Below are 15,689 nucleotides of genomic sequence, written 5' to 3' on the forward strand. Positions count from 1 at the left end.
GTTCTGGGCTATGGGGCTGGCGATGGGCAGGAGTGTTTCCTGTCCACCAGGATGATGGCTGTGAGCGGACACCCCCCTTTTCTTGGGAAATTGTGGTGTTTAGTGAATTTTCTCAGCCACTGGATTATTGCGTTTTGTCTCAGAGCTCTCCTAGTTCTGCTCTTGACTTGACCTGCCCAAATAGCAAGTCTTTGAAGCTTTCTGTATTGGGCTTCTTAGAGTAATTGTTTTAGAAAAAGAAAAAAGGATTAAAAAAACAAACAAAAAAAAAAAACGGGCCCTCCTCAGAGATCTAATGGGTTATTGAAATGCTAAGAGACAAAGCAACCAGGGCCATTAAGGAAAGGTCCACAGAGCAGAGAGATCAGCTTTTCTTCAGGATTTGCATATGCGCCTCAGGGCCCTTCCCCCTTTCTATGTTCACCAGAACTCCAAAAATCCTCCGCTTTTATTTTGGAGTTTTTCGTGTTTTTTTTTCTATGCCTGTCTCCTCTCTGCTGGGCTGGCTGCTCTCAGATTCTCTGGTGTCTGGTCTCAGTCTATCTATGGTTGGAGTTTGAATCAGTAGAATGAGTTTCCGATAAGGGCTGCCACTGCAGTTCTCCCTTCTCCTTCCCGGAGCTGACAGCCCCTCCTCCCCCGGGACTGAGCCTGGCAGGGAGGGACGTGGGTCCCCTGGCCGCAAAAACTTACAGATTTCGCTGATCTCAGCAGTTCCACGTTTTCATGAGTGTTGTATGAAGTATGCCCAAAGTCAGATTGCTCTGTGGTGTCCAGTCCACGCAGTTCCTGGCTTTCTACCTACTTTCCTGGAGGAGTAACTAAAACATACAGCTCACCAGTCTGCCATCTTGCCCCGCCCTCCTTCCACTCCTCTCTATGCTGCCATCTTAGCTCCTCTGATCCACTGGGATTTATCTCAGGTATGCAAGGGTGGTTCAACATAAGGAAATCAATTAATGTAATAACCACATTAATAGAATGAAGGAACAAAAAACACATGATCATCTAAATTGACACAGAAAAGACATTTGACACAATCCAACACTTCTTCTTCATAAGAACACTCAAAAAACTATGAATAGAAGGAGACTCCCTCCACATGATAAGGGCATATATGAAAAACACACAGCTAACATCCTACTCAATGCTGAAAGACCGAAAACCTTCCCTCTGAGATCAGGAGCAAGACAAGGATGCCCACTTGTCACCACTCTTAGTCAACATTTTACTGGAAGTTCTAGCAAGAGCAATCAGACAAGAAAAAGAAATAAAAGCATGCAAATTGAGAAGGAAGAAAGTAAAACTGTCACTATTTGCAGATGACATGACCCTATATTATAGAAAATACTAAAAATAAACAACAAAGATACTAGAGCTAATAAATGAATTCAGCAACATGTTGGGGTACAAGATCAACACACAAAATTCAGTAGTGTTTCTATACACTAGTAATGAACAATGTGAAGAGGAAATCAAGAAAAAAATTCCATTTACAATAGCAACTAAAAAAATCAAATATCTAGGAATAAATTTATCAAGGAGGTTAAGAACTTATACATGGAAAATTACTAAACACTTCAAATGAAATCAAAGAAGACCCAAGTAAATGGAGGGACATTCTGCATTCATGGATTAAAAGACTAAATATTATTAAGATGTTAGTTCTACCCAAAGCAATTTACAGATTCAATGCAATCCGAATCAAAATTCCAAGAGCCTTCTTTTCAGAAATGGAAAAGCCAATCATCAAATTTATATGGAAGGGTAAGGGAACCTGAAGAGCCAAAAACATCTTGAAAAAGAACAAAGCTGGAGGACTCACACTTCCTGATTTTAGAACTTATTACAAAGCTATAGTAATGAAAGCCACATGCTACTGGCACAAGGAGACACATATAGACCAATGGAATCAAACTGAGAGTTCAAAAATAAATCCTTGCTTCCCATATGACAGAGGTGTCCCAGATGCCAGCAACCTGTCTTCAGAGTCCAGGTATTGTCCTATTGATGCCTTAAGTTGAACATTTCCATGGCCTAAGAACTGTAAATCTTCTTTGATGAAGGAAATTACTCTTAGCAACAAAGTCATTAATCAACAAAATCAGGTGGACTTCCAGGAAGATGGCAGAATAAAGACAGGCAGAACTCACTCCTCCACCAAAAAACAGCTAGAGAATAGGCAGAAACAGTCCAAAGCAGCAGTTCCAGGGTTCAGGTGAACAAAGAAGAACCACTGCAACATATAAGGAAGACTTGGATGAAAAAATGGAGAAACTATTACTAAGAAAAAGGGGTGAGTGAACTCAAACATGACAACCCCTGAGGCCCGCAACTGTGCACTGGCTGGACCAGGCCACCAAAAAGCAGTGCATTCCTACTTCTGCTGTTGGCCAATGAAGTTAACCCTCTCAGTCCTGCACCCTAGAATCTTTCAATGTGGGATCTCAGGAGCAAGCAGATCCATTATATCCACATTCAGAGACCCTGCTGCAGTTCCCCATGCCCACATCCAATGCCCAAGGCTGGCTGATTTGGGCACCTGGATCTGGGGGAGACAGGGAGGCCTAACCCTCAGGAGGAGAGGGGGATGCAGAACAGTGCTGATATGACAGTTGGCCAGTGAGGGAGACCCTCTGGGTCATTAAGTCTTGATCCCTTCTGCACAGGGGACCAGGACACTCATGACTTGGTGGCTGACATGAGCAGAGAATCAGGGGTGAGTTGCATTGTGATGCCTGTCACCCTTCCCCCACCTTCAAGGCTGGCAGCTCTACACCTTTCTGGATCTTGCCAGTCAGTGAAATGCAGCAAACACCTGGGTTGGCATCTGGCCAGTGAAGTTGACCCTCTCAGTTCCACAACAGAGTCTTCATTGTGGTGTTCAGCACCCATTTCCCACCCCTGAGGCCAGTGGCTTCCAAGACACCCAGACCTGGGAGACACAGGGAAGTCCTCCCCTCTGGAAAACAGGGAGAAGCAGAACAGTCCTGAGCTAACAGTTGATGGGAGAGGGTGACCCTCTGGGGCCCACAGTCTTGAACTGGACCTTGACCCAGTCTGGGCCCTGCCCAGCAGGATGCTGCAGTCAGGGAGAGGCAAGGTTGTGGGGAATAGGTGACCCAAGAGCACCATCTCCTGGGGAGAATGGGAAAGTGTGGTCTGGCAAACTGCTTTTCTGCTCACTCTTAAGAGCCTTCCAAAAGGGATCACACCCACTGTGTGAGCCCCTGGCCCTATTTTGGATGGAAATTGCTGACAAACCAAGTACCAAAGGAGACCTTCAACACAAGCCCAAGCAACAAAATCTTAGACAAGAAATGGAAACCAACTTTCAAAATAGTCTTATCAAAATAATCAGATGCCCAGCAACCAGAAAAAAAATCACAAGGCACAGGAAAAAACAAGAAGATATGGTCAAGCCAAACAATCAAATTTAAAAGTCAGAGGAGACACAGAATTTGGAACAACTAATCAAAGATCTTCTGTCCTAGTTTGCTAATGCTGCAGAATGCGAAACACCAGAGATGGATAGGCTTTTATAAAACGGGGGTTTATTTTGCTACACAGTTACAGTCTTAAGGCCACAAAGTGTCCAAGGTAACACACCAGCAATCGGGTACCTTCACCGGAGGACGGCCAATGGTGTCCGGAAAACCTCTGCTAGCTAGGAAGGCAGCCGGCATCTGCTCCAAAGCTCCGGCCTCAAAACGGCTTTCTCCCAGGACGTTCCTCTCTAGCAAGCTTGCTCCTCTTCAAAACATCACTCCCAGCTGCACTCACTGAGTTTTCTCTCTCTCAGTCAGTTCATTTATATGGCTCCACTGATCAAGGCCCACCCCGAATGGGCAGGGCCACACCTCCATGGGAACATCTCATCAAAATTATTACCCACAGCTGAGTGGGGCACATTCCAAGCAAATCTAACCAGCACCAAAAACATCTGTCCAACAAGACCACAAAGATAATGGCATTTGGGGGACACAATACATTCAAACCGGCACATCTTCAAACAAATCTCCTAAATAACTTCAATGATATGGTTAAAGAGATAAAGGATATCAAGAAGACACTAGAAGAGCATAAAGAAGAATAAAGAACAGGAAAATAGCAGATCTTACAGTAATGAAAGATTCTGTAGATAAAATTTAAAATATACTAGAGACACACAACAGCACATTTGAAGAGGCAGAAGAAAGAATCAGGGAAAGAGAAGACAGAGCAATGAATTCAAATGCACCAAAGAACAAATGGAGGAAAAAATGGAAAAATTTGAACTGAAGCTCAGGGAAATGATTGACAACACAAAGCACACAAATATAAGAATTATAGGTATTCCAGAAGGAGAAAAGAAGAGTAAAGGGCTAGAAAGAATATTTGAGGATATAATTGCAGAAAATTTCCCAACCCTTATAAAAGACATAAATATGCAAATCAAAAAGGCTAACATAATCCAAATAGAATAAATCTGAATAAACCCACTCCAAGACACATACTAATCAGACTGTCAAATGTCAAAGAGAAGGAGACAGTCCTGAAAGCAGAAAGAAAAATGTGAATCACCACATACAAGGGAAACCACTTGACTTTCCCAAGATGAAACACTGACTACCCATCAGGCACCATGGAGGAGACAAGGCAGTGGTACAATATATTTAAAATTCTGAAAGAGAAAAATTGCCAGCCAAGAATACTTTATCCAGCAAAGCTGTCCTTTAAAAATGAGGGAGAGTTTAAAATATTCATAGATAAACAAAACTGAGAGAATTTGTTAATAAGAGACCTGCTGTGCAAGAAATAATAAAGGGGATTCTGCTGGCTGAAAAAAAAAAGACAGGAGAGAGAGGTCTGGAGGAGAGTATAGAAATGATGATTATCAGTAAGGGTAACTAAGAGGATAAAAAGAGAGAAAAATACTAGATCTGACAAATAAAAGCCAAAGGATAAAATGGTCAAAGTAAGGATGGCTTTTACAGTAACAATATTGACTGTTAATGGCATAAATTTCCCAATCAAAAGGCACAGATTGGCAGAATGGATTAAAAAAATATGAGCCATCTATATGCTGTTTACAAGAGACTCATTTTAGATCTAAAGATACCAATAGGTTGAAAGTGAACAGATAGAAAAAGATATTCCACACAAGCAATAACAAAAAAAAAGAAAGAAAGAAAGAAAAAAAGCTGGGTTAGTTATACTACCAGACAAAATAAACTTTAACTGCAAAAAATGTTATGAGATAAAGAATGACACTATATATTAATAAAAGGGTCAACCCACCAAGAAAAAATAACAAGCACAAACATTTATGCACCTAATCAAAGTGCTTCAAAGTACCTGAGGCAAACACTGGAAAAACTGAAGTGAGTAATAGATGTATCTAAAATATAGATAAATAAATCTAAAATACCACTCTCATCAATAGATAGAATATCTAGACAAGGACTTCTGGGAAGATGGTGGAGTAGGTGAGGCAGAATGGGCTTCTCCTCCATGAAACAAATTAGAGAGGAGCTGGAGGAAGCCTAAGACCATGGTTTCAGGCTCTGACCAGCCATAAAGGGTCCCCCACAGTATGCGGAGGGGATGTTAACAAAAACTCAGAGAGCTAGCACCTCAAGGGATGGGGTGAGTCTGTTTGGCTGGGTCCACCTCCTGGGTTGGCAGCAGCAAGATGACCTCCAGGCAAAGGAGTGAGCAGCTGCTTTCCACTCCTGTGCACCCACCTTCACAACTAGCTGAGGAGGTGATCCTTTATAGCCAGAAGGCCAGGAATTCCCATGAGGGAATGAAGGAGACAGCATTTACTCTCCTCCCATGAAAGCCTGGGAGGTACACTGGCAAGAAGTGGGGATAGGAGAGGGAGCCATACCAATGCATCAGGAGCCCCTCCAACATCCCAGAGGCTTGCAGGTGCACAGCAGGAAGGGAGCAGGGCACGTCTGATCTGGAGGGTGCCCTTGAGTGGACTCCCTGCCAAACTGGTCAGGGCCCCCATCACAGACCCAGAGCACACAGTCCCCAGTACACATGAGAACTGGTGCACTGATTGGTTCCCCACCCATGTTTGGACTCCACCCAGTGCATGGGAGTAGTTCAGGGAAGATCGGCTTAAGAGCACTACCTGCTGGTAAGATAGGGAAACTACACTTCAGCAAGACATACCTGAAGAGGGCCACCTGCTTGTAGCATAGGGAAACTGGACTCCAGCAAGCTGCAGCTCTCCCAAATTATATATAAATGCTCAAATATTCTTGCATTTCCAAAAATAATGTTATGAAGACAAGCAAATGCCCCAAAGCCAACAGAAAATCACAAAGCACTTGAAGAATCTAGAAGATACGGACAAGCCAAATGAACAAATTAAAAAGCCAGAAGAGACACAAAATTTGGAGCGTTTAATTAAAGAAGCACAAACAAATCTCCAAAACAACTTCAACGAGATGGCTAAAGACATGAAGGAAATCAAGAAGATTCCAGAAGCACATAAAGAAGATTGAAAGAGTAAATTTAAAAAATAACAGATCTTGTGGAAATAAAAGACACTGTGGATCAAATTAAAATATACTAGAGACACACAACAGCAGATTTGAAGAGGCAGAAGAAAGAATAGGTGAACTAGAAGACAAACAATCAATTGCGAACGCACAAAAGAACAGATGATGAAAAAAATTGAAAAATTTGAAATGGATTTCAGAGAAATGATGGACAACATGAAGCAAACAAATATAAGAATCATTGGTGTACCAGAAGGAGAAGAGAAGGGTAAAGGGCTAGGAACAGTGTTTCAAGAAATAGTTGGGGAAAACTTCCCAACAATTCTAAATGACATAAATATGCAAATCAAAGATGCCCAGTGAACTCCAAATAGAATAAATCCATATAAACTAACTCAGAGTCAAATAGTGATTAGATTGTCAAATGCTGAAGAGAAGGAGAAACTTCTGAAAGCAGCAAGGGAAAAGAGATTCACCACATACAAGAGAAACAATATAAGACTAAGTACTGACTACTCAGCAGGCACCATGGAGGCGAGAAGGCAGAGGTATGACATATTTAAGATTCTGAAAGAGAAAAATTGCCAGCTAGGAATTCTTTATCCAGCAAAGTTCTCCTTCAAAATTTAGAGAGAGCTTAAAATTTTCACAGACAAACAAATGTTGAGATAATTGTTAAAAAGAGACTTGCACTGCAAGAAATACTAAAAGGAGCTCTACCAGCTGAGAAAAAAGAAAGGAGAGAGGGGTCTATAGAAGGGCATAGAACTGAAGAGAATTAAGGGAAAAAAAAGAGGGGAAACCAAAGGATAAGACATCTGGTTCAAAAACTCCCTTCACAGTAATAATTTTGAATGTGAGTAGATTACACTCTCCTATTAAAAGATACAGACTAGTAGAATGGATTAAAAAGTATGACCCATTGATATGCTGTTTACAAGAGACACACCTTAGACACTGCAACACAAAGAGACTTAAAGTGAAAGGATGGGAAAAAATATTCTGTGGAAATTGCAACCAAAAGAAAGCTGGGGCAGCTATACTAATATTGGACAAAATAGACTTTAAATGCAAAGGTGTCAAAGAGACAAAAAAGGACTCTATATATTAATAAAAGGGACAATTCACCAAGAAGAAATAATAACCATAAATATTTATGCAGCCAATCAAGGAGCTGCAAAATACATGAGACAAACATTGGCTAAACTGAAGGGAGCAATAGACACGTCTAAAACAATAGTGGGAGACTTCAATACAACATTCTCTTCCATAGATGGAACTAGACAGATGACCAATAAGAAAATTGAGAATCTAAACAATATGATAAATGAATTAGACTTAACATGCATATATAGAAGTTACATCCCAAAGTACCAGGATATACATTCTTCTCTAGCACTCATGGTACATTCTCCAGGATATATCATATGCTGGGGCACAAAATAAGTCTTAATAAATTTTAAAAGATTGAAATTACTCAAAGCACATTATCTGACCATAATGGAATGCAACTAGAAATCAATAACCACCAAAGAACCAGATCTTTCACAAATATATGGAGGCTAAAAAACATGCTTCTAAACAACCAGTGGGTCAAAGAAGAAATTACAAAAGAAATAGGTAAATATCTACAGACAAATGAAATAGAGAACACAACATATCAAAACCTGTGGGATGAAGCAAAGGCAATATTGAGGGGGAAATTTATAGCTCTAAATGCATACATTAAAAAGGAAGAAAGAGCTACAATCAAAGAACTAATGGGACAACTGAGGAAGCTAGAGAATGATCAGCAAACTAACTCTAAAGCAAGTAGAAGAAAAGAGATAACAAGGATTAAAGCAGAAATAAATGTCACGGAGAACAAAAAAACAATCGAGAGAATAAATAAAACCAATAGTTGGTTCTTTTGAGAAGATCAACAAGATTGACAAAACCTTAGCTACACTGACAAAATCAAAAAGAGAGAAGACCCAAATAAAATAATAAATGAGAGGGAGGACATTACTGTGGATCCTGAAGAAATTTAAAAAATAATAAGAGGATACTATGAACAACTGTATGCCAATAAACTAGATAATGTAGAGGAAATGGACAATTTCCTGGAAACACATGAACAACCTAGACTGACCAGAGAAGAAATAGAAGACCTCAACAAACCAATCACAAGCAAAGAGATCCAATCAGTCATCAAAAAGCTTCCTACAATAAAAGCCCAGGGCTAGATGGCTTCACAGGGGAATTCTACCAAACTTTCCAAAAATAACTGACACCAGTCCTACTTAAACTCTTTCAAGAACTTGAAGAAAACGGAACACTACTTAGTGCATTTTATGAAGCCAACATCACTCTAATACCAAAAAGCAGATAAAGATGCTACAAGAAAGGAGAACTACAGGCCAATCTCCCTAATGAATATAGATGCAAAAAATCTCAAGAAAATACTTGCAAATCAAATCCAAAGACACATTAAAAAAATCACATACACCATGACCAAGTGGGGTTCATTCCAGGCATGCAAGGATGGTTCAACATAAGAAAATCAATGTAATACAACACATAACAAATCAAAAGGGAAAAATCAAGTGATCATCTCAATAGATGCTGAAAAAGCATTCAACAAAATTCAGCACCCTTTTTTTTATAAAAACACTTCAAAAGGTAGGAATTGAAGGAAACTTCCTCAATATGATAAAGAGCATATATGAAAAACCCACAGCCAGCATAGTACTCAATGGCGAGAGACTGAAAGCCTTCTCTCTAAGATCAGGAATGAGACAAGGATGCCCACTGTCACCACTGTTATTCAACATTGTTCTGGAAGTGCTAGCCAAGGCAATCTGGCAAGACAAATAAATAAAAGGCATCCAAATTGGAAAGGAAGAAGTAAAACTGTCATTATTTGCAGATGATATGATCTTATATTTGGAAAACCCTGAGAAATTGACGACAGAGCTACTTGAGCTAATAAACAAATTCAGCAAAGCAGCAGGATACAAGATTAATGCACTTAAGTCAGTAATATTCCTATAAACTAGAAATGACCTAACTGAAGATACACTCAAGAAAAAGATTCCATTCTCAATAGCAACTAAAAAAATCAAGTACCTAGGAATAAACTTAACCAACAATGTAAAAGACCTCTACACAGAAAAGTACATAACTTTACTAAAAGAAATAAAAGCGGACCCAAAGTGATGGAAAGATAGACCATGTTCATGGATAGGAAGGCTAAATGTCATTAATGATGTCAATCCTACCCAAAGTGATCTAAAGATTCAATGCAATTCCAATCAAAATTCCAATGACCTACTTTGCAGACTTGGAAAGGCTAGTTATCAAATTCATTTGGAAGGGAAAGATGCCTCAAATTGCTAAAAACTTTCTAAAAAAGAAAAACAAAGTGGGAGGACTTATACTGCCTGACTTTGAAGCTTACTATAAAGGCACAGTAGTCAAAACAGCATGGTACTGGCACAAATTTAGACATATTGATCAATGGAATCCAATCGAGAGTTCAGAACTAGAACCCCCAGATCTACAGTTGACTGATTTTTTTTATAAGGCCCCCAAATCCACTGAATTGGGACATAACAGTCTCTTCAACAAATGGGGCTGGGAGAACTGGATAGCCATATCCAAAGGAATGAAAGAGGAACCCTACCTCACATCCTATACAAAAATTAACTCAGGGGAGTAAATCTCCCTGACAACGTGGAATATGATTCCCAGGGAAGAATCTAGACCCAGCATCATGGGATGGAGAACATCTTCTTGACCAAAAGGGGGATGTGAAAGGAAATGAAATAAGCTTCAGTGGCAGAGAGATTCCAAAAGGAGCCAAGAGGTCACTCTGGTGGGCACTCTTACACACAATATAGACAACTCTTTTTAGTTCTAATGAATTGGAATAGCTAGCAGTAAATACCTAAAACTATCAAACTACAACCCAGAACCCCTGAGTCTTGAAGATGATTGTATAAAAATGTAGCTTATGAGGGGTGACAATGTGATTGGGAAAGCCATATGGACCACACTCCCCTTTGTCCAGTGTATGAATGGATGAGTAGAAAAATGGGGGCAAAAAAAGGCACCCAGTGTTCTTTTTTACTTTAATTGTTCTTTTTCATTTTAATTTTTATTCTTATTATTTTTGTGTGGTGGTAATGAAAATGTTCAAAAATTAATTTTGGTGATGAATGCACAACTATATAATGGTACTGTGAACAATTGAATATATGCTTTGTATGACTGCATGGTATGTGAATATATCTCAATAAAATTGAATTTAAAAAATTAACTAAAAGTGGATCAAAGACCTCAATATAAGAGACAGTACCATAAAACTCCTAGAAGATAATATAGGGAAACATCTTCAAGACCTAGTATTAAGAGGTCGCTTCTTAGACCTTACACCCAAAGCACAAGCAACAAAAGAAAAAATAAATAAATGGGAATGCCCCAAAATTAAAAGCTTCTGCACCTCAAAGGAATTTCTCAAAAAGGTAAAGAGGCAGCCAACTCAATGGGAGAAAATATTTGGAAACCATGTATCTGATAAGAGACTGATATTGTGCATATATAAAGAAATCTTACAACTCAATGACAATAGAACAAACAGCCCAATTATTAAATGGGCAAAAGATAGGAAAAGACATTTCTCTGAAGAGGAAATACAGATGGCTAAAAAACACATGAAAAATGTCATCTTCACTAGCTATTAGGGAGATGCAAATCAAGACCACAATGAGCTATCATCTCACACCAATAAGAATGGCTGCCATTGAACAAACAGGAAACTACAAATGCTGGAGAGGATGTGGAGAAATTGGAACTCTTATTCATTGTTGGTGGGGCTGTATAATGGTGCAGCCACTCTGGAAGACAGTCTGGCAGTTCCTTAGAAAACTAGATATAGAGTTACCCTTCGATCCAGCAATTGCACTTCTCGGTATATACCTGGAAGATCTGAAAGCAGTGACACGAACAGACATTTGTACACCAATGTTCATAGCAGCATTGTTCACAGTTGCCAAGAGACAGAAACAATCCAAGTGTCCTTCAATAGATGATTGGATAAACAAAATGTGGTATATACATACGATGGAGTACTATGCAGCAGTAAGAAGCAACAAGGTCTTGAAACATATGACAACATGGATGAACCTTGAAGATATAATTCTGAGTGAAATAAATCAGATGCATAAGGAGAGATATTGTATGTTACCACTTCTATGAACTATCTGAACAATGTAAAATCAATGCCTTATAATGTAGAATATTGGGGACCTAGTGATAGACAGGAGATAGTGTGGGGGGAACGATAATCTAATATATTCAGATATGTCAATTATGGTGAATTCAAAGGTGTGGTAATGGATGGGGTGACAATTGTTTGTTAATGGGATTATAAGTATTGGAGTTGTATTGAAGGTTAATAGGAATGAAAAGCATTGTTTGAAGGCATGTTTCCCACAGATCAGAACCAGAAATATAGACAGGTGCTTGCATGATATACTTCTAAGGTATGACACTGGCACAGAGAGTTGACAACAGAAGGGTACATGGGAAAAAAACCTACACATTGCATACTAGGGACTATAATTAATAGGAATATCACACTCTATAAAAGTTTCACTCACTAAGTTTATTTGTCAAAAACATAAATCCTTCAGAGTGCCCCTATGCCAGCAAAGTTCTGAAACCCAGAGGCAATAGCCTCTTCAAGAACATCTAGTTGATATGTCCCCTTTGCTCATAAAGTTGACACCCCTTTTAAACATGAACAAGTTAGGGTGGTCACTGCCTAGACATCCCTGAAGATTGGGAAAGTGATTAAACTAGAGGAAGGGGTAGCAACAGTCAAGATGGAATTTAACAAAGGATTATGAATACTGAATCTTTATATAATTTTCTTTTTCTTAGTTGCTAGGGTATTAGAATAGTTAGAAGGAAAAAAATGGAAATGCTGGAACTGTAATCCATAACATCCTTTGAAATTTGTTCTATAGCTACTTGTTAAATTGTAATTTGAAAGCTATACCTTTCTGTATATGTGTTAGATTTCACAATAAGGAAATGACTGCTACTATGGTACTATAACTCATAACTTTGGAAATTTCCTATATATCTACTAGTTAAATCATGTTTTGTAAGATAGTACCTTTTTGTATATATGTTATATTTCATAATAAGGAAATAACTGAAACTGTGGAATTGTAACCTAAAATATTCTTTGAAATTTGCTAACTATTTGTTAAATTGCACTTGGAAAATTATCACTTTTATGTACATAGTTATATTCTACAATAAAAAATATGATTAAAAAAGGGGGAGATATTGTATGTTACCACTAATGTGAACTCTGTGAAAAATATAAAATAAGTGTCTTATAATGTAGAATATAGGGGACCTAGAAATAGTCAGAAGCTAGTGAAGGCAGAACGATAATCTAATGTGTACAGAAATTATAATGAGGGTGATCTTAATGGTGATCTCTATGGTTTGTTTAAAGGTATGTAACCCACAGAGTAGCACTACAAACCTAAATAAGTCTTAGCATGATATACCTATAAGGTATGACACTGGTGCAGAGGGTTAGCAACAGAGCGGTATGGAAAAACTACCCATTATGTATTAAAGACTACATTTAATAGGAATACCTTACCAACTAGGGATGAGTAATCAGCAGCTGATAAGAGCTCTGGGATGTATTATGTTATGATAATTGCTTAAACTTGAGAGTGATGATGATTGTACAACTAAGTGAAGATAATGGAAGAAACTGACCATTATCTTGGCATAGAATATATATTAAGTGAAGTTAGGAACCCAATGCTTAATAAGTCAAGCCCTCCACTTGAGGCTTGCTCTTGTGAAATTTAGGGCTGCAAATAGGAGGCTGAGCCCTCATATAATTATGCCTAAGAGGCATCTCCAGGGAACCTCTTTTGTTGTTCAGATGTGGCCTTTCTCTCTCTAAGCTCAATTCAGCAAATAAATTCATTACCCACCCCACCCCACCCCCCAATGAGGGACATGATTCCCAGGGGAATGAATCTCCCTGGTGATATGCGACATGGCTCCCAGGAATGAGTCTGGCCCTGGCAGTGAGGGACTGGAAATGCCTACTTGACCAAAAGAGGGAAAAAGAAAGGTAACAAGCTGAGGTCACAGTGGCTGAGAGATCCTAGAGTCAAGAGGCTATCCTGGTGGTTTCTCTTATGCAAGCTCCAGCTGGACATCCCAAATGGCCACAGTATGCCATGCCCTTACCAAAAGTAGTCCCCAAATACCTAGGTCCCTACCTGAGATTCCATAAAAGATTCACTCACTAAGTTTTATCTTTCAGAAACTTAAATCCACCAGAGTGTTCCTATGCCAGACAAGTCCTAAAATCCAGAGGCAACAGCCTCTTTAAGATCAAAAATCAGATGCAGCCCCCTTCCCCATACTGTCAACACCCCCTATCAATATGAACAAGTTAGGGTGCTCACTGCCTAGACACCACTGAAGATGGAGAAACAGATTAAATGAGAGGAAGGGGTGGCAACAAACAAGATAAGATTGAACAAAGGTCTATGAATACTGGAACTTTACATAATTATATACATATTTTTGGATGCTGGGGTGTTGGAATGGTTGGAAGGAGGCAAATGACATGGCAGAACTGTAGCCTATAGCATCCTTTGGGATCTGTTCTATAGCTGCTCATCGAATTGTGCCTTGAATGTCTTCACTGTTCTCTGTATACCTTCTATTGCATAATAGGGAAGGGACTGAGACTGTGGAATTGTAATCTATAACAATTTTTGAAATTACCTATATAACTGCTTGTTGAGCTGTACATCAAGAGTTGACACCTTTCTGTGTGTGTGTTATATTTTATAATAATGGAAATGGCTGAAGTTGTGGAAGTGCGACCCATCACATTCTTTGAAATTTGCTCTCTAACTGCTTGTGAAATTGTACTTTGAAAGTTATCACTGTTCTGTATATATGTTAAATTTCACAATAAAAAAAAATACAGTAGAAGCATACAACAGCAGATTTGAACAGGCAGAAGAAAGAATCAGTGGACCAGAAGACAGGACAATTGAAATCTCACAGACAGAAGAACAGCTAGAGAAAAGAATGGAAAAAATTGTGCAGGGTATCATGAATTTGAATGATAGCACAAAGTGCACAAACATACACATAATAGGTACCCCAGAAGGAGAAGGAAATGATGGCCGGAAAATTTCCAACTCTTATGAAAGACATAATTATACATGTCCAAGAAGCACAACATACTCCAAACAAAATAAATCCAGTAGACCTACTCTGAGACAAATACTAATCAGAACATCAAATGCCAAAGATAAAGAAAGAATTCTGAAAGCAGCAAGAGAAAAGTGATTCATCACATACAAGGGAACTGCAATAAGATTAAGTGCTTATTTTTCATCAGAAACCATGGAGGCAAGAAGGCAGTGTGTGATATATTTAAGGTGTTGAAAGAGAAAAACTGCCAGCCAGGAATTCTTTACCTGGCAAAACCATCCTTCAAAAATGAGGGAGAGTTGAAAATATTCACAGATAAACAGAAACTGAGAGAGTCCACCAAGAAGTGACCTGCCCTACAAGAAATACTAAAAGGAGTTCTGCAGGTGGAAAGGAAAAGGGAGGAGAGAGGCTTGGAGGAGAGTGTAGAAATGAAGAATGTCAGTAAACATAACTAAAAGGGTGAAAAGAGAAAGAAATAAGATATGACATATAAAAACCAAAGGATAAAATGTTTGAAGTAAGAACTGCCTTTATAGTAATAACATCGAATGTTAATGGATTATAAACCCCAATCAAAAGACACAGATTGGCAGAATGGATAAAAAAGTAGGACCCAACTATATGCTGCCTACAAGAGACTCACCTTCTACCCAAAGACACAAACAAGTTGAAAGTGAAAGGATGGAAAAAGATATTCCACACAGTTACCAAAAAAGAGCTGGAGTAGCTACACTAATATCGGACAAAATAGACTTTAAATGCAAAACTGTTATAAGAAACAAAGGACACTATATATTAATAAAAGGGGCAATCCACCAAGAAGAAATAAAAACATAAATATTATCTGACACCCAGGGGTGTACAATGTGGAGTATGACTCCCGGGGAGGAATCTGGACCTGGCATCGTAGGATGGAGAACATCTTGA

Source organism: Choloepus didactylus, chromosome X, assembly GCF_015220235.1.
Source record: "Choloepus didactylus isolate mChoDid1 chromosome X, mChoDid1.pri, whole genome shotgun sequence".
Taxonomy (NCBI): Eukaryota; Metazoa; Chordata; class Mammalia; order Pilosa; family Megalonychidae; genus Choloepus; species Choloepus didactylus.